The sequence below is a fragment of the Notamacropus eugenii genome, chromosome 3 (assembly GCF_028372415.1).
Source record: "Notamacropus eugenii isolate mMacEug1 chromosome 3, mMacEug1.pri_v2, whole genome shotgun sequence".
In the NCBI taxonomy this organism is placed as follows: domain Eukaryota; kingdom Metazoa; phylum Chordata; class Mammalia; order Diprotodontia; family Macropodidae; genus Notamacropus; species Notamacropus eugenii.
This window is the reverse complement of record NC_092874.1, coordinates 337,119,457-337,146,738: the sequence shown is the minus strand read 5'-3', so window position 1 is coordinate 337,146,738 and position 27,282 is coordinate 337,119,457. Positions and strand designations below refer to the sequence as shown.

Here is a 27,282-nt window from a genome sequence, read left to right as displayed (position 1 = left end):
ACAGGAGGGAAAAAATTTGAAACTCAAATTATTTTTAAATGATAGTTTAAAAATGTTTCCATGTGATTGTGAAATATTTAGTGAAATAATAAGAACTAAAAAGGAAAAAGTTATCAAAATTCATATTTAAGAATTAGTTCACAGATACCAGGTTAGGAACTTTTAAATTCTAGTGCAATGATCTCAGTTTTACAGATGAGGAAAAGGTGATCACCTAAGAACCTAAGTTTTGGGTTGCCTTGAATGAACTGTCATACCTTCAACTCCTTCATCTTTATTTTCATTGTATTGGGACCTATTTGAGATCCTGGCCTCACCCGTTAACTTCCCAGAAATTCAGGGTATGCTGGAAGTAGCTCATCCACGCTCACCTGTCAAGTTTTCAGTGTTAACACTGACACCTTTGAAATCATCAAAGCTTACAAATCAAGGCTAGATTTATTATCTTGTTAGTCATCTAGATTTAAGAAAGTGATGGTGAAAAATGTTAATAATGCAGATGAAACTTAAAAGTGGTTGTGCTTTCTTGAAATCTGATATACTATCCACATAACCCTGTGACCATACTTCGTCTGGCTTTCAAAGAGTTCTTCCTTGGACTTTAAGCTATGCTATCCTCAACTTAAAATAGTTTCCTTAACTCCTCTGAAGTTTAGATAGCACCAGACATAGAAAACAATGTCTCTTATGCTTAACATATTCTTCTTTGTTCTGACTGATTCTCTTGAAGTAAAGCTATCAGTCACATATAACTAACAGCTGGTCCTTCCCTTTAAGTAATGTTTGGCTATTGCTTTAGACTGACACAGTAGACATGCCCTCAAAGCCTAGGCTAGCTGTGTGACCTTGGGCAAGTCACTTAACCCCAAATGCCTTATCCAAGGTCATCCTGATGAATATCTGGTCACTGGACTCAGATGGCTCTGGAGAAGTGAGGTTGGTGACCTGCACAGCCCTCCCTCACTCAAAAAGAAAGTCAAGCGCGAGTCACGTCATTATTTCTCTGATGGCATGGTCTTCTTTGGCAATGAAGGATGAACACATGACAACAGGCTGCCAGAAAAACATTCCTAAGCATGAGTAGATATTCAAGGGGTCTAGGTTAGAGTAACTTTGGGACATCTGACCCACTCTTGGATCATTTCCAACCTGAGGACCCTCCACCCCCACATATTAAGTCATAACCAGAGTTAGTTTAGATATTTTGGTCAATACTCTGGCAACTAGTTATATTTCCTTAGAATCAAGACTGACCCTAAAATTTATCTGGTCTCTCAAGGAGCCACTAAAGCCGAATTGACTAAACCTCCAACAGGCAAGGTCGCGCTGAAACAGAGAAATCAAACTCAAATAGAAACAGATCTCTGCAGACTAAACATTGACTTAGAAAACCACAAATTCACGTCTGTTTTGTATTGTATCTTTATTTATTTTATTAAACATTTCCCAATTACATTTTAATCTGTCCTCCCACCCCCACCCCCATTGGAGAGTTTTGCAGTTTGGGGAGCTACATGCAAGAATCCAGCAGACTGGGAGTTTGACTTCTCTGTGCTGGAGCATAATGGCTCAAGAGAGACAATTGTTAAATTTTCAGTATAAGAATTTATATCTCAGAATCAGCAAATGTTACAAACAGAAAGCTGAGATACTGTTTTGTTGATTGTCTAGTCTTAAGAAAGTGATGGAGAAAACAGTAATAATGAAGATTAAATTTAAAGTGCAACCTGAATTTTTTTTGAGAGCTAAGTTGTTAAATATTTACCAGCATATCACTGGTGCTATAGGTACAAGTCAGACAACTCTACATCTCCCAAGCTTGCTCTGAAATAAAATTGTCCTCTAGAGATGGGAGTATAGCATGACCTCAATTGTGGTGCTACCATCCAGCTGTAGGAGGTTGATTCAATGTGAACACTAGTTCTTAAGAACTGGGACTAGACCAGCATTTCTAATTCTAAAACTATTCGATATGCTCATTCCTTCCCTAGTCACTAGAAGAATTATTCCTCCCATTCCTACCCTTCCCCTTCAATTATATAGGTAAATTATAAGTCAATCTACTCCACCCCATGCCCCATGTGAAACATTTTGCTTAATATGACATTAGAATGGAAAACATTAGAGGTGGTTTTGTGTCATGGAATTCTTCAGCAAATGGACTACTCAACTTTAAATGTTATACTAGTAATGGCTAGTACAGGGAGCAACCGTATAATTTTGGTTTCTTTAATACTTTACAAGAGCTGTGATTTCATCAGTGTGGGCACCCTCTTTCAAGTTCAGTTACAATGCTTCCATATTTGTAGACAGTCTTCATGAGTTGCTGTGGCCAAAAAAAAATATCATACCAGGTGTCCGAGTCTCTAATGATGTTCTGTCTCCTTACCCTTAGTCAGTGGCAGCTAGGTGGTTCAATGGATTAACTGCTGAGCCTGGAGTCAGGAAATATCATCTTCCTGAGTTTAAATCTGGCTTCACGACACTTAACTAGCTGTATGATCCTGGGTAAGTCATCTTTAACCCTGTTTGCCTCAGTTTCCTCATCTGTAAAATGAACTAGTGAAGGAAACGACAAACCACTCTAGTATCTTTGCCAAGAAAACCCCAAATGAGGTCATGAAGAGTTGGGCACAACTGAAAGGTGACTTAGCAACAAAGTCCTCAGGTGACAGACACTACACAAAGTTTTTCCTGCTTTTTCTTTCCATAATCTTAGAGTTGGGGTCACTTCCACATCAGGAGTGTGTGAAGAATCAGAATAAGACTTGAGTGAATGATGAAGATCGTGAACAATGATAGCGACTTACACACATAGGACACTTTATAGAATGCTTAGCATGCATTATTGTATTGGATTCTCTGAGGAAGGCAGTATGGTATATTCAAAAGGAAAGTGGATTTAGAGTCAAAAGACCTGAGATCAAATCTCAGTTTTCTGCTACTTACTGTATGTATGGTCTTAGATAAGTCACTTAACCTCTCTGGGTCTCAATTTCTTCATCTGTAAAATGGACAAGATCACACCTAAGGCCTCTTCTGACCCTAAATCTATTGTTCTAAGCTAACAGCACTCAAAACTTTAGAGAACTTTATGATTTTATCTATTTGCATGCTCATTCTAGCGATATTAATCACAACCCATCCATGCCTTTCCATCTTGTACAACTCTTGTTCATGACCTTCCATAATTTTCACACAAGAGGTCCATCCAACAAACCTTGAGGCAATTGCCCTTGTAGATGCCAGTTGGAGTAGTATCAGTACTATTATATAACTTTTAAACATGGGGAAAGTATGACTTAAAGCAGAGGTGACCAATACCTGGCAGCCCAGTTTGCAAAACTCCCAGTGCTTCCTGAATGAGATTAGAATGGCCATTTCTATTTGAGTTTAACACCACCGGCTTAAAGGAATAAAATGACTTGTCAATGCCCTACAAATAGTAAAACTCTCCATGATCACCAGATTGCAACCTGATTCTGTCCAGCTCCCTGAGGAAAAAGGAAAAATCATTTATTTTAGCATCTAATATGTGCCAGGTGCTTTACACATGTTATTTCATTGAATCCTCACAAAAACCCTGAGAGGCAGGCACTATTATTATCCCCATTTTATAATTGAGGAAGTTAAGGCAGATATAGGTAAAATAACTTGCCCAGGATTACAAAGCTAGGAAGGGTCTGAGGCCAGATTTGATGTCAGGTGTTCTTAACTCCAGGCCAAGCACGCTAATCCACTGTACCACCTCGCTGCCTCCTGGAGCCTAATGAAATTGGGTATTTTGAAGAAATAAATTCACCAAAGCAATAAATGTCCATTAATAAAATAGTCACACCATCTAGAATCTCCTTTGTAAGAATTATAGAATCTAGAGGACGGGAGTTCATTTTGGACCCCAAGAGCATAATATAGATAATGTTACAATGCAATTCATTTTTTGTGGTCTAGAGTGTACATTTCTCAGTGAGAATGGAAACATTTTTACAAAAAGAAAATAGGTAAGTAACAAAGAGAAAAGTGTATTGAGTGAGGAATCATTACTGAAACAGAAAGGGAGTATTACCTAAGGCAAAGGAGTTAAGAAAAAGAAAAAAGTCAAATACCACTGTACTACGCATTCAGAGATTCATTTTTTAAAATCCGATTACAATGAATAGATAATAGAAGAATACAGTTTATGAGGAGGGGAAGGCTTGGCGGGCTGAGTTTCAATAGTGTGCTCAAGTAGAAAGGAAGGTTTAAAAGAAAGATTTGGAGAATGTGAATAATTCAATAGCTTTGGGGCATTGAAAGAAAGGAAAGCTAGAGGAAATGAGGGAGGGTCAGGATGGGAGGCATGTATTTCATTTTGTTTTTCCATTAAAGAATCTAAATGGCAAAACTTACTAATACTTTTGGGGAAAAGAGGTAAGTAGGTTTCTTGGTGTTATATTTTTTCTGTCACTCAGATTTTTTTTAAACAGCATTTTAGACAAGAATAACTTGTCTGTGTTTTCACAAATAGAATATTTATGACAATGATTGATTCAATATTTCTTAATTCTGGTGAACACTATGAGGAACTAATTGGCAGAATAGATTAAACTAGAAAAATTCCATCTTATGAAATGGAAATTGTAACCCTTTCCTTAGGAGTGACAATCTGAAATTTTCATTAATTCTATCTGGTTAAGTGGAGCATTGTTTAAGAAAGTTGAGGCAGAGAAATGATGGAGCTGCAAAAAATCTGCAGAAGCCAAAGTAAGGGCAAAAAATAATGCGCTAACATCAAAAAATGACCTTTGCTATCCTCAGAGATTGAGGATTTTTTTTTCCAGTTCATGATTTCATATTCAGAAATGTTATTTTTAAAAGTTCATTTTTAAAAGCCTTGTTTTAAGTTTAACATATCATTTTTCAATTAAAATATATTCATCCTTGGTAATTATCTTCTCTAGTTGAGATTTTTAAAAATAGTTTCTTCTGGTTTAAATTTTCAGTGTAAAGCAAACAAAAAAAAGCGTCCTTATTATTCTCAGTTTCTCTGGTTGGAAAATTACTCTTAAGTATATATCCGTCATAACCAGCCTTGAAAAAAAGGAAAAAAGATCTCTTGATATCAAGAATGTTTTCTCTTATAATGTAAAAACCTAGGAATGGAATTAAGTTAATTGTAGATATTAAAGCAAACAACTCTAAATTCTTGCTATCCTCTCATTTTCTAAAAGATTTTTTTAAGGAGTTCAAATTTAAATTCAATAATCTTGTTCTGTGTATGGACCCTGTCCTCATGGGGTTTAAAGTCTAATAAGTCTTCATATATTTTACCAGATTATAAGCAGCATATTTTCCTGCAAGAAGCCAGCTGCAATAAAGAAGTGTTTCTTTTTAATGGTTTCTTCATGGCCAAATACTAAATATCAAGCTACATTCTTCCATTTCCCCAGTGTAGTTGAGAAGAAAAAAAAAAAGACCTGAGTTCAAGTAAGTTTCTGATTTATTCTGTCTCTTTGACCTTGGGAAAGACTGGAAGATTCTAGTGAAGTCAGTGGGACCCAGGGGAAGTCACTTAACCTCTCAGTGCCCCAGGCAAATCTACATAAATTGCAGAATAATTGGAGATCTGCTCTGAAAAAGGTGGTTTCTGTGTGGGAACTTCCCTATATTTTTTGTCAAAGACAAAAGCACCTTTAAGTATTACATTTTAAATGAAACCATTCAAAATAGATACTGATCAATCTAATTACTAGTAGAAAGCTCCCTTGTAATGGATCACTGCCAAGGAAAGAACCTGCGTTCAATTCTCTTATCTGCCTCGTGAGATCTTGAGGAAGTCTCTCTCTACTTCCCCGAAACTAAGTTTCTAAATTTGTGAAAGTGAGATGATCTGTAAGGTACTCTCCAGCTCTAAATCCATGATTCACTAAGAGAGTTGGGTTTTGTTTGTTTTTTACTTAGTATTACAGAGCTGGAGACCTCTGAAAAGTGTGAAGCACTTGTCTTTTTTAAAGTAGGTCTGCTATACTTAACATTCATTGTTCATTCATTGCACTACTCTGGACTAGCATTCTTTAAATTTCCCAAACAATAATTTAATATCAGAAGTGAATGGAACCAAAGAAGCAATGCAGTACAATGGAATGATTATTGAGCATTTAGGGACAGGAGAGTCCTATGAAACCATTCATTGACTAGTCTACAGTAAATCACTGTTTTCGAACACTTGCTTATTGGTGATGATCAAGGCAGGGAGATGCTTTTGTATTGTCTGAAATGTATTTTATTTTTTATTTTATTTTATTTATTTTATTTTTTTTCACAAGATATTTGGAGTTGTATGTCTAATTCTTATTGCAGCTCATTTAAAGTTCAACTGTAGTTTACTTGTTGATTATAAGTCTCAAATGCTTTTGTACTTCCAAATTCTTTTCCAATCCCAAGAGACTTGTTTGTCACTGAACATTTTTGCCTGTGATCTTCAGAACTCTAATTTGAGTAAGAAACTATGTGTTGGCATGGGAGGTGAGGGGAATGGAAATCAGTATAGATTCTTTTCATCTAAACCTGTTATTCTTTTAAATTGAAATAAGAAAAGAGGTAAATTTAATTTCTTCCTCTTTTCCTATCTCTGTTTTTCCCAAGAATCCTTTCCCAGGCTTCATTTCTCCATGACATTCATAGGCTCGTAGATTTAGAGCAGACAGATCTTGGAGGTCAACTAGTCCAATTCTATACTTTGGCAGACAAGGAAATAAAGACTCAGATTGGCCTAGATCACATAGGTAGTGAGTGAGACAGCTGGGATTTGAACCCAGACATTTTGAAACTTAAATATAATGCTTTTCCCACCGCACCAGAAGAGGTTCAGAAAAAAAGATTTCCAAATAAGATAATTTTCACCTGCTATAAATTAATAAAGTATTCTCAGCGATGTTGCACTTGTACACAGTCATGCAAAATTTTAAAAAGAAACAAACAAAAAAAACCCAAGCAATTTATAGTGGCAAAAGTTTAGAGTCTTAATTTCCAGCTCTACATCTTATTTCTTGTGTTATTTCACTTCTCTTAGCCTCAGTTTCTTCATTTGTAAAATGTGGGAATTGGACTAGGTGACATCTAATAGGATTCATTAGGTCATAATCAGTCAATCACCAAACATTAAAATCTTTCTATGTGCCAGGCACCATGCTTAGGGCCAAGGGAAACAGACACAATGACCTCAAGTAGCTTATGTTCTAAAGGAGAGATAATATTCACATAAATAGGTACATACAAATAAATACTTATAGAATGAATGGAAAGTAACTCCAAAGGGAAAGAAAGGCACTAGCAACAGAGGGAAAATGATGGGATGGAGGAGGAGACTTTCTGAAATATGGAGCTCCAGCTAAGACTGGAAGACAAGGATTCTACATGGTGAAAGGAGGGAGGAAGGTAGCAAGGGGAATTCGAGGCAGCTAGTGCAAAGTCAGGTTTGGAGATGGGGACTGCAGATGAGACACAGCATTTCTTGTGAGAAATAACAAGTAGGCTGGTATGACTGGTCCATTGAATGTGCGGAGAGTAAGTATGAGAAGATTGAAAAGATAAGAAGGGATTGGGCTAAGAACTTTAAATGCCAAACAGAGGAGTTTATATTGATCCTTAAGATAATAGACAGTCATTGGAATTTATTGAGCTGGGGGTGACAAGGTCAGACTCGTGCTTTAGGAAAATCACTTTGAAGCTGTGTGGAGGATGGATTGGAGTGGGGAGAGAGTAGAGGCAGGGAGACCAATTAGTAGACTATTGCAATAGTCCAGATAACTTAAGGAAGGCATGAACTTGGGTGGTGGCTGTATGTGGAAAGAATGGAACACATGAGAAAGATACTGTGGAGAAAAAAAAATTCTCGTATGCATTCTTGACTTTACCTAAATGTTTGTGCAACTGAATTGGATCCTTAGCCAAGGAACTGGGAAGGGAGGCGGAGAGAGAGAGAGAGGGACTGAGAGGATTATAGACATCAAAGGCTTTTGAGGGAAAGAAGGTGAAGAGGAGGCACATTTAATGAAAAGTTAAAAGCAACCTGGGACTTGTGGGAGAAAGAAGTGGGAACTGACATCATTATGTTTCAGTGGGCAAGCCTGGCTACAGGTGCTCCCCTGAGGGCCTCAGGAGGTAGTGCAGACACAAAAGCTGTCTTTTCTCTAGAGTTCCGGGAGTCTCTCTCCTCCTCAGGCAGGTGGAAATGAAATCCCACGTGGTTAGAATGACTGCCGCCTCACTGGATTATACTACTTTCGAATATATTAGATGCCAGAAAGATTCTGTGTAGTATTTATGTGCTATGAAAAGTAAGCTCAATTTTGTTCTCCCGCATATTCTGTAATTTCCAATGAAGAAAACTGAAACTTTCTTTTCTAGGCTCAGTTCCTGTAAATTAAACTTACAAACATTAATACAGAAAATAATTTTACGCCTAAAAAAAATCCAGAAACACGATGTGTAGCATTTCAAATATGTCCATAAAGCAAACAAGACAGCTTAATTGTTTGTTTCTCCAAGGGAAGGAGCTAAACCCGGAATGAATTTGGTTCAGCCTATGAAACAATTCGTTTGCTCTGCCTAATTCTGGCAATTAAAGTTTTCCCAGACACAATTAACATGCAAATCAGAAGCGGAGGGGGAGGGAGGGTGTTTTGTGTGGACTGAGAAGCGGGGAGGCGATAAGTGAAGGAGGACAGGAGCTTCCGAGGCTAAAAGCAGGGAATCCAGACCCCGGCGCCCTTCTGCCCGACCGGGTCTGCCTCCTGGGAGGGGTAAGGGTGATGCAAGTAAGGGCCTCCACCCGCCGCATAGCAGCTTTTGAGGATGGAGGTAGCTGCGGCAACTGCTGGAGGAGTTTGGAGAAGGGGGAGAGCTGCTCTGCGGGGGTTCGGACCCCCGGTCTTGTTTGGATTGCTGAATTAACCCAGTCTGCACCTAGCTAGGACAAGTTAAAAAAAAAAGTCACAGACTAAGAGTGACTGCAGCCAGAGGGTCCATCTCTCCCCAGATTTGAGGCATCCGCTTCTAGGTGCCTTCCGCTACTCGGAAAAGTAGCGGGCACAGCATGGGATGCCTTCTGGGTGGTGAGGGGCCCGGGGGTGGTGGGGTGGGGACGTGGGAGATGCGCCTGGGAGGGTCGGGAGGAGACAGCCTGCTTAGTTGCCTCGCCCCTGAGGCCCGTGCAGTGAGGTGGTAAGCAGGTGTGAGTTGGCAGCCGGCTTCTCACTCCGCAGTGCCTACAGACCTGACTGCAGACCGCTCGCTCTGGCTAGTAGCGGGCCTGCCAGCGCTAGTGCCAAGGCAGCACTCCTCCAAGTCAGCCAGTTTGCCTTGGAGAGGTGAGGTGAGCGGCCCCTGCTGACAGCTTGAGGGAACAGCAAAGGGAGTCCCTTCTTTACTTGTGCGCCTTTTGCAAGGGGGAGGGGGAAGTTGTTTAATTTCCCCTTCCCCCACTTTATTTCCTTAGCCACCACCCTAAACTTTTCTCTGTGGCTTGGGGAGTCAGAGGATGGAAGGGCCTGGAGAGAAAGTAGGGAAATGACTTGTAATACATCGGGATCAATATAGGTAAACTTTTGTGGGCCCATGGTCACACTTTGATTAGCCTGATTAGGTAATTTACTCCATAACACCTAAGTTGAAAAGTTTCTTCGTAGTTTCCTTTGGGGTACCTGTGTAGCTGCTGTCTTCAGCAGAAATACACCAGGCACTATGTTTCCCTTAGTTTTACCTCTCCCCCCACCCCACCCGCCGCGCCATCCTTCTCTTTCCCTACTTCCTCTCAACACCTCAATATTTCTTCCTCTCATTTGAAGAATACCTGGGTGCAGGCACCTTTTCTTTTCTTTTTCTATTTTTAAGAGAGTATTTGGTAGACCCTGAACAATGTAGAAGCTCCTAGTCTGAAAGTCACCTCGTACCCCACCAGAGAGATCCCATGCTGTTTTGAGAGGTTGCAGACTGTGCAGTGAGTTATGTTTTGCAAATGGAAGTAGGGTGGGGATTTATTGGTCCTCAACTTGTTGGCACAATCCTCGAACTTTAATAAGGAGTTAGCGATTTAAAGTTTGCGGGGTGGAGGGCTTTGCCTGCCCTTCTCCAATGTAAACACAAAGATATACTTTACTTGAGAAGTGATTAATTTTTTTTCCTCACTAGGGCTTGTATTTTTATTGGCCTTATGTGTATATTAAGGTGCTGGTGTTTCTTAGACTACGTCCTCCACCACATTTTCTAAGAAAATGCCAAACAAACAATTTTCCGGTTATTAAAAAGATCCCCTTTAAAAAATGCTTAATGTGCTTTTTTAACATTTTCGTCTATGGATATAACTATTAGCAGTAAGTTCGTATCTTCGAACGGTATTTTTATCCACATCAGTTTATATACAATTTGTCGGAGTAGGGAAAACGTGCCTCACTTTGGGATCCAAGTACTGATACAGTAATCAGAATTAGAAGGCCTTACGGTTCACTTACCCTCATCCTTTAAAACTTTTCCATTTAAGAAAATCGATAAGCAAATCCTTTCTTGTAACTTGTCTCCTGGATTACTTCTATTTTTATTTTTTTCTGATCTGGCAAGGATCAGCAGTGCTACTTCTACCAAGTCCCTGATCTTCATCCTAAACCCCCAGCAGATGCCGAGGTGGAGATAGTGAGGGAAAATGGAAAGAATTAGTACCCCTAAGCTCCCCTTTGGGGACCTGTTAAATATGTATGTGAATGGGTGAATAAGGAATCCCATTGGAAGGAAATGGAAGGAAATCCCAGGTCCTCTTCCCCATCACTACAACAACAACTTTTTCTCCCCCGTCCGCCCCCACATCTCTCTCTCTCTCTCTCTCTCTCTCTCTCTCTCTCTCTCTCTCTCTCTCTCTCTCTCTCTCTCTCCCCCCCCCTTTCCCTCCCCCCTTCCCTTCCTCCTCCTCTCTCTCCCTCACTTTCGCTCTCCCATATGTCGCAGATGTACACACTCACACTCGCACTATTACACACCCCATAGCTTTTGGGTAGGATGAGAAGCCAGAGGAGGAAGAATGGCATGAAGGGAGTCCGCTTGCCGGAATCCAGTCCGGGATTTGGCTCCACCTCTGGAAAAAAGCAGCCTCGCTAGTGACAGAAGAGTTGCGAGCAGTGGAGAGAGAGGCAGCTCTGAACTCAACTCCTAAACACAGTTCAATGACCACTTGCTTTGGGCCAGGAGCAATTGCGCTTTTCCTCCGTGGCGAGCAGAAAGAGATGCCTGCCTAGGAGTTTCTTGAAGGGACCAACATCACCATCACCTTAACGGCGTCCGCACTTCTGGAAAAGAAGAGGGGGCAGCACAAGAACGCTCCCTTCCCCAACCCCCACCATCCCCCCCAGCCTTGAAATGACTTATTAATCCGCCGAGATCCGACTGAAGGGGACTTTACTGGAGTGAAATTACTTTGGAATCTAGATTTGGAAAAGAGTTACTTGACCACTCTCCCCCTTCCCCCTCCCCCCTTCCCCTGTTTTTTCTTCTCCCCTCTCCCCCTTCCCCTTTTCTCCTGTCTTTGGAAATGAGCAAAGTGAATTTGTATCCCAGAAAGTGGTAATCTCTAATATTGCAACGAAAGAGCGAGTGAAGAACACATGTAGTAATGACAAAGGATTGCGAAGGAAAAGAGTGGACCGCGTTGCCCAGAAAGATCCCCTATATAATGGATTACTAAATGGGATACTCCATCAGCTAGTTCCGTGCTCTGGCTGCCTATACATGCACCGAAAAGGTAGAGTAACCCTTCTTTGCATTGCGCTTGTTAGGTGGTTCTGAAAGAAGACAACTACTGTTCTGCTTGGGCAGATCCTGAAGGAGTAAGCTTAGTATACAGTGAGGCTGGAAAGTGCTCCCCCCCTCCCCCCCCCCAGTTTTGTCATGTTTTTGTTTTGTGTTTTCTATCTCGGAGCGTTTACACTGCCTGGGAGGAGTCGGAGAAGAGAGGACAAGCGCTCCTTCTGTCTATCCATCTTTGCTGTTAGCCCGGCTCTCTGGGCACCAGCCTCTCTGGGTTGGCACAGACGCCCAGTTCCCAGCCCCAGAAGGCTGAGGACCAGTGAGGGCTCCAGTGTGGAAGGCGGCAAGGCATGGCATGTATCTGTGCGCGTGGTTGGTAGTCCGGCTGGTTTCTTGCGGGAGTCCGCCCGCCGCAGCAGATTCTGACTCGTGTGACAGCGCAGAGCGGTTTCGGGTGGGCTTCGAGGTAGAAACTCGGACACGATCCGGAAGAAGAATGGGGAACTGAGAGGGAAAGGAGATGAGACTGGCTTTAGCCTTTGCACAGAGGGGCTAGGTTGGGAGCCTTCTTGTTAAAGGTTGGTAAGAAGGGGGCTTCTGTAGAGGAAGTGCAAAGGCTTTTGTTGTGAGATCAGGTTTTTGGGGTGGGTTCCTATGATGAGCGCACACCACACACACACACACACACACACACACACACACACACACACACACACACGGCAAAGGAAACTTGTGATGGTTCCCCTGGTCCTTGTCTCCCTGCGTGCTTCCTTCCCTTCTGCAGATGCCGCTTCCCTTGCTTCTGGCTTTGTTTGCTGGAGTGAAGCTGGCCGGCCCGAGCGGCGCTCTCCGAGCGACCCCCCTTCTCTGGCTCCTGTCAGCCTTTTTTTTTTTTTCTGCTTCTTCCCGGGAGGTGGAGGGAATAGGGCTGCGTTCCCCCACTAGACTCCTTAGATCCTATTCCTTACAGCTTCTCCCTGGATGAGAGGTCTGGGGTTGGCAGTCCGCTGCCTACTAAGCTGTATAAGGCTCTCACTGTCTGAGAAGGTTGGGGGGTGGGGGGTGGGGGGTGGGGAAGGGTCGTAGAACAGAGTCATTTAGCCTCTAGCCGACTCCACCTCCCTGGGCCAGTTTCTCACCCAGGTTCTGTCTCTTACGGGGTCTGGGTGTCAGATCCCCCTGCCTCTCTGCAGTGTCCTGGGGTGGAGACGACAAAGATTGCAGGAGCCCCCTCCCCAGCTACCCAGGATGTGGAATCTGCTCTATGATTCGGTGAGCTTTTCTTTGGTTGTATAAACAACCCTCCTCCCCCTCCACTCCACCCCAGTCATCACCTCACTGTGGTCTTAAGCTACGAGTCTGTCCCAAGTCCAGCGCCCCACCCCATGATTGTCCTCCTTCCTTGGAGGGGCTGCGGGAGGAAGGGAGAACTGGGACTCGCCACTTCCCACTGTCTTTCCATTCCTCCTACAGCGAACTTTAGCGTTTCCTAGGCTGGCTTCTTGTTTTGGCCCAAGTGTGAATTGGGGAATAAGGGATGGGGTTGAACGGGAGAAGTGGAAGGTGATGATTGGTATTGTTAAAGGAAACGGCCCTCTCTTGCCCTCTATACTGGCCCCTTCCTGCTTTGGCGATCCCCCTCGTTTTTTTCTCACCTACCCCCCTGTTCCCTTCCCTTTCCAGCTCTGGGCCCCGGGACAGGGAAACCAGCAACCTGGGAAAGTTAGGCTTAAAAGCCATGGCCAAGGGTAGGAGCTGGGGTTGGGGCACAATAGGGTTTTTGTTTCGCAGTTTCTTTTTGAAGGTGCTGCCTGGATGTAAATAACACACTACGGAAAGGCAGAGAAAAGCGAGGCAGTCAGTGGGGGAGCGGGGGTGAGGCGGGAGCGAAGTACCTGCCAAAAAGGAGCCAAAAGGAAAAACAGCAACCCGCTACCGCACCCTCCTCCACACCCTTACTACCCCTGCTGGACCTATGGGCGAAGGAGGACTGCAAGTCCCAGGGACCTATCGTCTCTATAGCCAAAACCTGGGAGCGAAGGGCCGGACTAGAGGCGGGGAAGGGAGTATGAGTTGGACAGGGATTTGGGATGCTGCTGCTGAGGGGGATGATGATGATGCTGACGACGATGACGAGAAGGCAGAGCTCGTGTGTGCGTGTGTGCACGAGCTTAAAGCTCTCTTAGTTGAGAGTTCTGCATGAAGCGCTCTGGCTGCGAATTTGTATGAGTGGAAGTAGGAACCTGAGCCTGCAAAGCCGCTTGTGTGGCATGGCTTGCTGGTGTGAGGAGAGAGCTGATTGCCTAAGGGAGAAAGGTGAGGGGAGGGAGGAAGGGAGCCAACTGATTGAGACAAACTAAATTGTCCCCATTGTTACGAATCTATAAATCATACTGGACCAAGCTCTAGGGTCCACTTCTCCATCTTAGCATTGTGTTGGGGGATCCCAAAGGACTTCTAGGAAGGAGCAGAAGGTTGTTTGGCGACTTTGAAGGGCAGACGGACTTAGCCTTCAAATCTTCCTTAAAGTTATGGAATAATAGCCATAAGAGGAATATAAATAAAATAACAATAAAGCTTTCTCTGCCTGCCAGACTTCACTTAGAACAATAGTTTTAACCAAGTTGGAAGTGCTTTTGCAGCAATCAGCAAATCTCCCAGCAGTGTATTTTCTGCCCGTAATGGTAGCAGTGGTTTACTTTCCATTTGATGGTAGGAGTAAATTTGTTTTGCAATCTCTTTCCCCGCAACCCTCTTTATCTCCCCCCGCCCCAAATCGGCATAACACATGCACTTATTGTGGTTAGAAGCAATTTTTTTCTCTCATATTGAGCTGCTTTAGTGACACAGAAAGATGTTGTTCAAACTAGTTGAGTGGTTGTAGGTGCAGTAATCCTCGGTTTCAGGGTTGGTTGGTTTGTCTGTTCCCAAAAGTGCAATTACGTCTGCACAGATTAACAGATTACATTGGACCTACCTAAGAAGACTTTTTCAGGCCCTACCTATTTGTCTTTTAGAAGTAAAATAGTTTTTAAAAAAACCTGCCGAATTCTCTTTGTGGTTAATGGCCCAGCTTTATTATGTGAAGTAATCTTTGGTGATAACTCCTTCAAGAGCCAGAGTTAATTATTAACCAAACCTTAAATACACTGGCAGAACTGTCTCCACCCATTTACCTAAACTATATTTTAAAACCAAACTGCAGTGTTTATCACAGTTTGGCTTATCTAAACTTGGTGACTTTGTTCAGGTAACTGATTTGGATCTGCAACAGGGTTATTAAGTTGATTTAAGAGATTTGTAAGTTGAGATCACTTTAAAAACCAGACTAATAGTAGTACAAAGTGAAAGTTTGGACATTTATAACCTTGCTTCTGTTTCAGGACTTTTGTCATTTTGATAAAAATGAATATAACAAGTTTCCTATTTTAAAAGTTTGATCAAAAAAGTAGGCTTCCAAAAGCACTACTGTTTTATGTTATCCCTTATTAATAACATGATATCTAATATACATGAAACTAAAAGTGAATACTAAACGAATAACAACATTAATATGCTTCAAATAGTTTATAGAACTTTTAAAAATCATTCTTGTAACAGGCATGAAAGAAATTCACAATAGTTTGAAAATTCATGGAGAAGAAATCCAGTGGTCACACTTGGCTATGCATTTCCACTTAGATTAAAACTACCTATTTTTCTTGAAGTGAAAAATTTATGCTATCAACTAAATATTCTTACTCCAGGGATGATAAACATAAATAGATGTGTGATTTCCACTTACTTGAAGAAGAAAGTACATGTTTAATGTGTCTTTTAAAAAAAGATGTAGCATTTAGGACTCAAATAGGACAGTATTACAGAAGTTGAGTATGCTGTCACAAAAATGAAAAGAAATCTGATCTTTTCGAAAATCATCACATTTAAGATCTTGAAATCTATTTCCCCTCCATACATACTGGCCGTGTGACCCTGGGCAAGTGCTTTAACCTGAGTTGCAGAGAAGGTGCCAATCCTCATTGGTAAAGTAAGCTGCCTGGAGCTTCCAATAGTAAAGAAATAATAGCTCTGGTTTTGAAATGTCCAAAACTTATTACAGGTGCCTGGGTACTTTGTGAACTTTGTATGTGCCTGGCATGAAATAAGGCAAGACATTTATTTTGTGTTGAATAGTGAGGTGAACCAAACTCTTTACTGCACATACATGGTGGTCTGGTTCTGTTCAGAGATATATAAAAGAGTGATATCAGGCAGTAATTCTAGGAAGCCAGTTGGACTAAGCATCTAAAAGGAAGCCATCCTAGAAAAAGTCAGACTCATCTCAAATGCTTTAATTAGACACATCATCTATAGCACCTTAAAACCTGGGAATTATTGAACCTATTCTCCCTGTGCTTTAGCTCATTCCTTATGATAAATTTAGAGAAGGAATGCTTAAGTACATCTACTAGACATGTTCCTTACCCTTTCAGCATAGTTCCTGAGTTTGTTTCAAAAGAGGGAGTGACTAAGAGAAGGTAAAACAGAAGAACTTGATGATGGTTCTACATTAGTGTGCCTTCAGATTTTCTTAAGTCAATTTTTCTATGACCTAATCTTGACTATGTAGAAAAAGGCTTTTCTCTATCCCTTTAAAGCCTGCTTTGCTTGAGTGGCTGAACCACTCTCCATAGGTAATTTTGTAACTGCCTTAAGGGGAATTTGGTAGGTTTAGAATTAGATTTTTTTTAAAATCTGGAATTTAGTAAGCATTTATTAAGCACCTATTATGTACTGGCATTGTGCTCTGCCCTGGGCACACATAGACTAAAAACCATGAAAGACTCCTTCAGAGTCCAATAATAGGTTCTATTGTCATGGCTTACTAGCCCTATTGACCTTAGCAAACCTTTATGAGTCTTAATATCTACATATAAAGTTGTTATACAAAAATCAAATGAAATAGCCAATGTTTGGCAAAACTAGAAGTTGCTTGAGTTCAATATTAAATTTCAGCATGAGATCATCATTGACTATATACACAATATTAGGTGCATAATATTCCTCAATATTATAGAAAGAAATACCTTATTTTAATAGATTTATTCCTGAAAAGTTTGGCATAAATCTAATCCTTGTGAACACAAGAGAGCAGCTTAATAGCTATAGGTAGCTAGATGACATAGTGAATAAAATAATGGACTGGTAATCAACAAGACCAGGGTTTGAATCCTGCCGTATTGAATAGGCATGTGACCCTGAGAAAGTCACTTCACTGCTCTCAGCCTATTATCTATAGAAAGAGATTAATAATAATTCTTTCCTCATGGGGTTCTTATGAAGATCAAAGAGGATAACTTTCAAATTGCTTGGCAAATCTTGGAGTGCTACATAGTTGATAGCTACTATTGTTATGATTATTAAAGGTGAACTAGTTTATTAGTTAACCCAGGGCTAATTTATTTCTTGATAGGCAGGTTGGCTTAGGAGGCAAAAAGACTTGGGTTCCAGTGGTATTGGTTGTGACTGACTGGGAAAATCATTTAATTTCTCAATGTTCTAGACAACTCTCTAAGGCTACTGTAGTGAAGGTGATGGCTTGTGTTAGTAGAGGGAATTTCCTAACTTGGGGGTTCCTTATACTAATTATAGGTTCATTCCTATCCTTAATTAATCTGTTAGGTATATTCACATTTTCATATATCAAGGTTGTGTGTGTGTGTGTGTATGTGTGTGTGTGTGTGTGTGTGTGTATGTGTGTGTGTGTGTGTAGGGACATAAATAAAATTCATAGCCCACTGTGGTGCATTGAGTTGTTTTTTTCCAGACATAGTGATACATTTAAGCTGCTAGTTCCATATGTCTTCACAGAATTTTTGAGCTAAAAGGGACCTTAGAGGCCATCTGGTCCAACCCTCTCATTTTATAGGTGTGGAAAGAAAGGCTTAGATAAGTTTAGTGACCTCCCCATGGTCACATAGCTCCATCAGAAGAACAAGAGTTAGAACCCATCTCTTTTTGTCTCTTTCAGTGATCTTTCCACTTCTCTCAATTTTATTCAACAAATATTCAATTCATTAAATATTTATCAAATACTTGTTACTTACTATTATTATGTTCAAGGTGCCAAAAGGGAATAGGCAGATAAAATAAGACATGAGGCCACCCTGGAAGAGGGAAACATGTCTACAAACAAATACAATGTACAATAGCGTAGAAGGACCAAAGAGAGACTGGAAAGTTAATGCAAATTTGAGGGTTGAAAGACTGAGAGAGACTACCTCTGGCTGAAAAGATCAGAGAAAACTTTGTGGAGAAGGCATGTGAGCAGGACTTTGGAAGGGTAGACGGGTATATGGGGTGTATGGGGTATTCAGGAGGACAAGCACCTCTGACGTGAGACCTTACTGAGCCCTTTTCAGGATTGCTCATCCACCTTTGGTGTCCACCTGATTCACCCAAATCACACTTGTTGCTCCAGGAAGCTGTAGCATGCACAGTGGCCACGCCCCAGTAAAACCATCTAGGCAGACAGGCTACACCAGGTTGATGGTTACCTACAGACCTCAAATTCATGAATTAGGGGGATGCTTACCCCAAGCAAGTGAAGGTTGGGAGGATGAGAACAATTTATTTCAATGGCCATGAAAGCAGAGGAAGCAGGCACTGTGAATAGCTTAGAGCTTGGTCAGACATTGAAATGCCAAGGTCATCCATTGAATCCTGGGCCATCCCCAGTTGTCCGGACTTTTGTCTTGTCACCAGATTTCCGTGACTCTGGAAGAGAGAGTGAGACTGACTGACAACATTGTGTAATTCTATTTCACTCAGATCCAATTCATGGGCAAGTCAATGCATCAGCCATGATGTCACTGGTCCTCTTTGAAAATGAAGGACAAAGCAACCAGGACAATTATACTATGACTGGGGCTTGGGGAAGGCTTTGGAAGCATAGAGAATAGTGTGATTGAAAGCAAGTCAAAATCGGAGAATTTCAAGCAGGCTTGTTTGTCTGCAATTGACATAAAAGCAAGTATTGTATTAGGTAAGTTTGAAAAGGTAGGTTGGATCCAGATTTTTGAGAGCTTTGAATGTCAAATTATAGAGTTTAAATTTTACTCAGTAGACATTGGGAGCCATTGAAGATTTTTTAAAGGGGGAGTAATGTGAGCAGAACCATGCGTTAGGGAGTTTAATCTGGCAACTCTGTGTAAAATGAACAATAAACTGAAGGTCTCTCTCTCTAGAGACCAGTTAGGATGTTATTGTAGCCATATAGGTAAATTAAAATGGGGGTTTGAACTAGGGTGGGGCAGTGGGAATGGAAAGGTAGGAGAGATTTTGTGACAAGCAAATTAACTGTAGTTGATAATTAATTGGTTATAGAAGGCAAAGAAGAAAGCCAGAGTCAAGATTAACAAATGCTGAAAGAAGATCCTGGATTGGATAATTGGGCAAACTTGAGGAGACTCTGGCTGCTTTTAGGAGTGAGGGTAAAAAGCAGGGGACAATGAACTCTCATTGGCCACCTGACAATTATCTGGCAAGACCATTGCCTTGAGTTATTCTCACCAGAAGGAACAAAGGCCCCCTACAGTTTTTTATCCTTGGGATTTTGCATGTGAAATGCTAACTCAGGTTCCAGAGGGTATGGGGCATAAACTTCCAAAGCACAGAGATCTTAATGGAATAAAAATAACATAGGTAGGTATAAATGTGTGTATACATATGTATATATATGTACATATGTGTATGTTGATTTAATATTGATTTAATTATACATCTCTAAGTGAGGAAGGAGAGCACTTGCTGCTGCAAAACCATATCCTTATGTACATAATAAAAAGGGGTCATTGAAGCTACAAAGATCAGACATTATGTAAAGCATTGAAGAAATCCAAGATTTGTTGGCTCTTCCACAATATGGTGCTATGGTTTAGGATGATGCTGAGGTTTAAGATAAGGTTGTTTTGTTTGTTTGTTTTAGGATTGGGAAGACCTAAACATATTGGTAAGCAGAGAGTCAGGTTACCTCAAAAAGGGAAATATTGAAAATGCCAAAGAGAGAGAGGATGATTGATGACATAATTAAGGATAGCTATCTAGTCTTCTGAGACATATGAAAAGTGGGGAGAAATGAGAAGGGACATATGTGTTGAGGAGAATTGGAGGAATTCACATGGAATACCTATTGTCAGTATACAAAAGTGGAAAGCCAAGTCATCTGATGAGAGCCATTTTGTGACCCATAGCACAAACTTGTGAGACACCTGCTGGACTTCGGTGAAATCAATTCGAGTCAATCATTTGCCATAGCAACAAGTAATAGAGTTTTTAAAAAAGTAAGCTACCATATTTGGGAATGGAATCTGTGATACTGGTCTTAGTAATACAGTAGAGTCATAGAACATTAGGGCTAGAAAAAACCTAACTCTTAGCTCAACCCCCTGATTTTAAAGATGAGGAAAACCAAGACCCAGAAGGTCTCGTCAATTACTCAAAGTTCCACAGCAAAATTGTGGTAGACCTAGGATAAGAAGAACTCAGGATTCTTATTTCCAAACTCAATGATTTATTTTCACTAAAGTACAACAGAGAATTTTACTTTTCCCCTAGTTCATATTTGCCTTTTGCTAGCATGTTAACTTAGGAAGAAATCCCTAGGGCTGATATGTGCCAGTGTGCCAATATGGAGGAGCCTTCTCAAATATCACCATGCCTGATCCATCTGGGACTTGGGCTCAGTTCACTGAACATATTCAAGGAAAGGGCTATGGGAATAAGCCACTGGCCACTGAACTTCCAACTACCAAATACTCCTATCAGATGTACTCCCATTTCCCAGGGATTTCAAGATCCCTCTATAGAGCCTCAATTACTCTTATTTGAGTCTTAATTTTCATGTTTTTTTCTTTCCTTGAGAGCTGAGTTTTGTGAGTGATGATAGTGATGGGGGAAAGAAAAAAAGCCTGGACCTATCATTTCTTTAGTGTAGAGAATTTCTGGTGAGGAAAATCCTTCTATCAATGCAGATTGGCAACTCGGCAATTGATTATTTTGGAGAATTGCCTGGTACGCTGAGAGGCTAAATGACTTTCCCAGAGTTACACACTCAGTCTGTGTCAGAAACAGGACTTGAACCAGTCTTTCTGTCTCTTAAACTCTGAAACTCCTGCCCTACTGCCTTTCCTGTCTTCTGGCTTCTGAATTTGGAGGCTTAATCTGGGTTCCGAAACATTTATTTGGTCTAGATTTAATGAGAAAAATAGGACAAGCAAAAATGCATAATAAAATGCAAAACCATGTAAATGAATCCAACTATTTAAAACTATGTTAATATACTAAGAAAATGCTAGGATGAATGCAATTATAGATTAAGTAGGGTAAGGCATCCAAGAAAGGTATTGAAAAGGAGGGGAATGCTTAAATGTTTTAAGCATTTATTGGAAAAGGAGTTTAGAGGCAAGGGGATAAATTTCTGCCCTATCTCAAAAGATGATGCAACAAAACCAATTCTGTGCAATAAAAATGAGCATTTACGTCATGTACAAATTTTAGTATCATGGGTTTTGTGCAGAGAAATGTGTAAATAGGGCATTGAAATGGGATGGGAAGTGACAAACCTTTTTCTTCCCTCCGTCTCTGATGAAGCTTCAGGGTGGATGTTAAAACTTGAAAGACAACTTATCCATACCAAATCAAACCATAGTTCCTCACATGTAGTAAGTACTCAAACAATTGTTGAATGAATAAAGCCAGCCCTTTATTAAAATGCTTTTTAAATTTAAAAAAAGATCTATACCTCCCCTTCTTCTACAATATCTGCTAGACACATTTAAGTTTATAATCAAAAAGGAACCAGTGACCAGTGGTTTTAGCCACAATGTTGGATTGACCTTTAGGGCCATAGTGGTATATGGGACAGAAATTTCTTTTTATCCTGGAAAGTTCACATAGGGTATACATATAGGGAATTCTTTGACCAAAGGAACTATTTTTTTTCCTCCAAATTTAAGTCTATAAGGAAATCTCTTCAACAGTTCCAAACAATCCATGATTTCTATTACTTGTCTTCTCAATGGGTGATGGAGGGATGGGAAGGAGGAAAAGAAATTGGAAGTTAAATTTTTTTAAATGAATGTTAAAGATAAATAAATAAAAGTTGTTTTAAAAAAATCGTTATTTCGTTGGTTTGGGTCTATCATAGATATGAATAAAAACTCTTCTAGGCCTTTAATAAGTGGTTTTACAAATTTCTCTGGAGAGAAAATTTTGTCATATGATGCCTAACTCTGTGGTCTAGAATGAGACATTGGGTAGCTGGCATATAGATGGTCACTAGACCTGTACTTGAAACCTTTCCAAATTGAAAAGACCTGTCTGAGCTTACATTGCCACTGACATAGCCTTCAGGGTTCAGCTCCATACCACTAGTCCCTTAGTGAAGGACAAAGAAAACTCACCTACATTAAAATGCAAAAAAACCAGCATATCCATCCATCCTCAGCCCAAAGACCATCACAGTTGAGGGTATCAAGTATCAGTCGAGGGTATCAAGGCTTACTCTAATGGAAATGGTAGCAAAGGCTATCATATATGTATTTCCTAGGAAATCTAGAACTTAATTAAAATAATAGTCTTATAGATTAGTTTTTTATAAACTTGATTTCTAAAAGGCAAAATAGAAAGAGAAATTAATCTATGTTATCCCACAATTTCCTGCAGGATTTCCTTGGGAAGTTTATTCATTCTTAAAGTCTCCCTCCACAGTATGGAATTATAAATATTTTCATCCAGGAAAAAAAAAAGATTATTCTATCTGAAATGTAAAGATTTTCTTTTAGAGCATAGAGGTGAGTTTGGGAGTTTGGGAAATTTTTTTGTATTTTTAAATTCCCCAAGTATATCTTCTTGACTGAAACAAATATAAATGAGAGTAGATAAACCAGACATTAATAATTGCCATTTCTTCATTTCAAGAGTTAAGAAGCATAATAATTCCCAACAACTATCTAGGACTTGGGTTTTTTAAAGTGTTTTTAATAAAGAATCATTCTTTATCCATTTCCAACTTACTACTTTGAACTTTCATTATAATAAGACTGTTCTCTCTTTTTTCATTTCTAAGTCATTTATCACTTGTTTCCTTGAAAAAATATTAAAAAGAATCAATATGAATTTTAAAAGAAATAATGCTTTTTAAATAGATTTTAAATGGAAGTTCATACATGCATGTATCATAAGATTAGAGCCCCACCCCCCAAAAAAGATGGCATGATATAGTAGAGTATTTCACTTGGAGTCGGATGATCCAAGGTTCAGATTCTGACTGTCAGATTCTTTGTTTGACCTCGAAGAAATAACAACTCGTTATTTCACAGAATCCTTCAGTAAAAGGATTTGTTCTGTAAAACTTGGACTCAGTCAAAAGGCCGCACCCAAGGACCTTAGAAGGCCACTTGTGGCCTCGAGACCTCAGGTTTCCCAGATGATCTCTAAGGGTCCTTCCAATTCTAAATCCATGATCTACCACAGGACAAAGTCTCATATTTTACAGATAAGGAAACCTTGACCCTAACATTCTCCCCTCACTAATAATTAGATTTACTTAAGTTTTCCCCTACCTATTTCCTTTCTGGCCACAATTTGTAGAGTTGTATTTGGAGAGCTGACAGAACAGGGTGGGATCTGTGATTATAAACTCAATTAACTTCTTTCCATGAAATCTACATATTGGGGAAAGGGGGCCTGGGAAGAATTAAAGACTTTCTTACTTGGTATTTGGTCTAATTACAGAGATATTATGTGGGAGATTTATGTATGAGATTTTTGTGATGGAAGCCATCCTCTTTTCCCAGTTGCCTAACACTTTTTTTTTCCTAAGGAGTATTCAATCTTTTCATTAATATTGCAGCATCTCTAGTGCTTCCCCCAGCCCCTCCCCCATTCTTCTACTGTCCTTGAGCAGTGAAAGTGAGAGAATAGGATGGGGTTGGTGAATGCAGAATGGCTGTCTCTTGAAAATTAGAAGCTTTATGAAAAATTACACCCCCAACAGGATGTCTTAAATAAAACCACCCAGCCACTGCCACTCCTTTCTATCCCGATGCAGCCCTGTGCTTCATTCGGATACTGCCCTCACCAAAGGTAACTGCATCCCTTTGTATTCTGGTCACAGACACACAGGTGGAGAACTCTCTCACTGTATCTTGGATTGTTCTGAAAATTCTTTAGCATACTGAGTATTTGAGAAGACCCTTATCTCTGTTGTGTGAGATAAATGAGAACAAAATTGTTTACAGCGTTCGCCACTTCAGTTTATTTAGCAGGAGCAGAGTTTGGTTGATTCTATCAAAAACCATACTTGTTAAGGGTGGTTGGAGAGAGATTCTATGCTAATTCTGCTTGCATTCATGAATGATGGCCCCAGCTAGACACTGTCACTGGGATCTTCATCTATTAATCATGGAAACTACTTTCTCATTCCGTTGCCATAGTTCCCATGTCTCAGATAGTGTTGGGGTGTCTTGGGAAAGGCTTGAGATATACTAGGACTTGCAAGCCTTGCAGTTCTTTTGGCAGTTGTGAGGCAGTGAAAGAACAGAAAACAGCTCCCAACATAATTCAGTGTTGGATTAAAAGAGGCAACTTCTGAATGTGTCTCTCTGGACCTTGTTATGTGCACATCCAACTGATATTTACTCCAGGATTTGCCTCTCGCTTAGGTCTACTGTTCAAAATTTATGACTCAAAAACTAATGGCTATTTTCATCTTTCTGGAAGAGAAAAGGGGAGGCTTTTCATTAGGACTGCTTATGCTGTAAGTGAGCAGGTAAATGAGGACATTTAGGGTTTATTAAATGCTATCTCATAATTTTGGCTTAGGAACCATGACCGAACTAATAAAATGAACTTTAAAAAAAGAAGGCAAATATTTATAGTGCCCAGCAACACTTCTATTTCACTTTTTTTGGGGGGGGGGAGATTGGAAGAAGGTGAGGATAGGGCTTGACATATAAGTAGGTAGAGACCATATAAAATTGTCATAAACAACCAAAAAGGGTAAGAATTTAAGCTTCAGAACTTCTACTTTGTCAGTTCTGTATGTGAGCAAGTCTATTTTCTTTACCTTTAATATTTTTAATGTTTTGATAAGATATTTTCAGGAATATTATTTCCATCTGTAAGGAACAGCTTTCTGACTGTGTCTATATTGTGTAATCCAGACAAGTAAAGGGAGAGCAAATAGCTGAAAAGGAAAAGAGGTCCTCAGACATACCTTAATGATTAATATGCCCTATGTATATGTATATGCCCTAAGTAAAGCACAACTTTCTCCTGTTGGGTAAATCTGGTCTCAAATAATGGATCCTTGCATACTTCTTAATGTTTTATTTCCTGCTTCTGAGGTGAATTTTCAAGGACTGAGTTCTAAGCCTTGAAATCTGCTTCCTCTTTGGATTAAAAAAGAAAAAAAAATCTCAAAGGTATTGTGTCTTCAAAAAAATATGCAATTTGAAGCAAAGTTGTGCAAGGCATCATATTAAAAGCAAGCAGAGTTAGATTAAGATTTTCTAAATGAGAACAACAAACAGTTTTAATGCATATGCCCATTATATTTGTCCCTCCCTTACCAACCATACCAAATGATTGATTTCGGAGCCCAATAATTTGAAGTAAATGAAAAGGATAACATGGGTCTAATTGCTATGAGTTTCACCAGGCTTTTGGGCACCAAAATTCCTTGTGGAGAAACACTTTGAGTGTCACAGCAGTTTTTGATCATGTGGTCTGGCTTTCCCATAGGCTGCAATTATCCCTCTCCTCAGTCCACTAAATCTCTCCACTAAGCAAAGAAAACAGGACATTGTATATGTAGTGTTATGGTAGCCTGATGATTTGACAGGGTAAGAAGATATGTTCTGGTCATTTTACAATTTCCTTGCAGAAGGAAGTTCTATTTTTTGAATTATCTAATTTTTCTTTCAGATCAAAGACTTTTCTTGTTTAGGGAGGTAGCGAGTATGAATTCAATTTGCTTTCCCATTTTAACCTTAAATAGCAACTGATTTGTCTCAGATGTTAGGTCAGACATAATATTACTCATGTAACCATAAAGGTAAGCAGTAATTTTATGTGGGTGTCAGTCAAACATAAAATGAGGATTTTAATTAATCTTAATTAATGATTTCTAATTAAAGCATAAGTCAATTTGAGGTTGTAGGGAATTTTCAGTCAGCAATGGTCTAAATATAGTGCTACTGTCTGAAGTGAGGTGCTTCCCATTTTAGTGAAAAGTGTGACTTCACAGGACTTTAAGAATGCCCATTTAATGAAAGGTACATCACTTGAGTTTGCCTGAGATAGTTAGCTGATATGGAATGTTCATGTTCCAGTTTGAAAATGAAAGTGTTTACTTTAAGAGGATTAAAAACTTCCTGGTAGGTACTTACTACTCAATAGCTGCGTTATGAACCCAATTTCCTCAGATGCCTAGTCTGGTATTTGGAAATATATGCTGATGTTTAGGTTACCATAGTTGGGGTTTTTTTCTTTGTTTGTTTTGGGTTTTGACCAGTACTGTAATGGACTGAAAATGCACTTTCCCTAGTGCCAGACTTAGCACTATGGAATGATGTAGACACCAAGGAGAACTAACCTTACACCTTAATAGAAATACCATTTTCTCATGCACTTTGAGCTCCACACAGACATCAGCAAGTTGAATTATAATGTTAATGCATCGTTCACATTCTTAATAGTATTCAAGTTTTAACTAGAGGTTCTAATAAAAATTAGATGGAATACATTAATGCCAACTTATGAATTAAATTTGTGTGAAAAATCATTTCTTAGCTCTTATAAAACTCTGGTAGCATATAACACATCTATTTCAGAATAATTTGTGCTTATTAATTATAAATGCTTAGCTTTTGCAATTATGACTTACTGATCTTTCCGCATCTTAATGAAAAATTACCTAAAATAAATTGATTTGTAGTATTTGCTCTAATTCATTCTAGGATAGTGATTACATAAAATAAAATTTCAGAATGGTATCTACAGCTTACTTTAACAGAGATAAACTCAATAGTTTATTATCATATTGGCATAGAAAATAGCGGGCATAAAAGTAAGAGAAATGGAGAAAGTGAAGCAGTTTCATTTTTAGTCCAGGGAAAATGTCATAAACATCTCTTGGATGCTCTTTTTTAAAAAGGGATGTTCGCAGAACAGGAAGAGTTTTTTACTAGATATGCAAGTTTTATCTACAAGGTGTTTCCTTCTTTTTTGACGAAGGGAAGCACAATATGTTGAGTTCTCTGATTGGCAAATTCTCAAGGGATATGTTAGAAGGCGGAATCTCTGTTTTCACCTTTTGCCATGTCCTGAACACAAGACCTAATAATATTGCCAGAACACTTCCTTTCCCAAGAATTAAAAGAACTTCATGATTAGTTTTGCCATTAGCAATAGCCAAGTATAGTTCCCCCCAACAGATTGCCTAATGAGCCAGAAGGTGTGAGAAGG

General features: G+C 39.8%; 1 protein-coding gene across 4 annotated transcripts in view; it reads left to right on the top strand.

Annotated features, from left to right (window-relative positions):
- The first annotated feature begins 11,128 nt into the window (after positions 1–11,128).
- The window catches only part of SEMA6A (semaphorin 6A), a 180,277-nt gene continuing 164,123 nt past the window's right edge, over positions 11,129–27,282 (top strand). For 3 of the 4 annotated variants that reach the window (XM_072597123.1, XM_072597122.1, XM_072597119.1), the window contains exon 1: positions 11,129–11,767. The gene's annotated coding sequence lies outside the window, so the exon portion shown is untranslated. Of the gene's footprint in view, positions 11,768–12,941; positions 13,045–27,282 lie in introns of those variants that run through there. The other variant, XM_072597120.1, reaches the window with a different exon arrangement.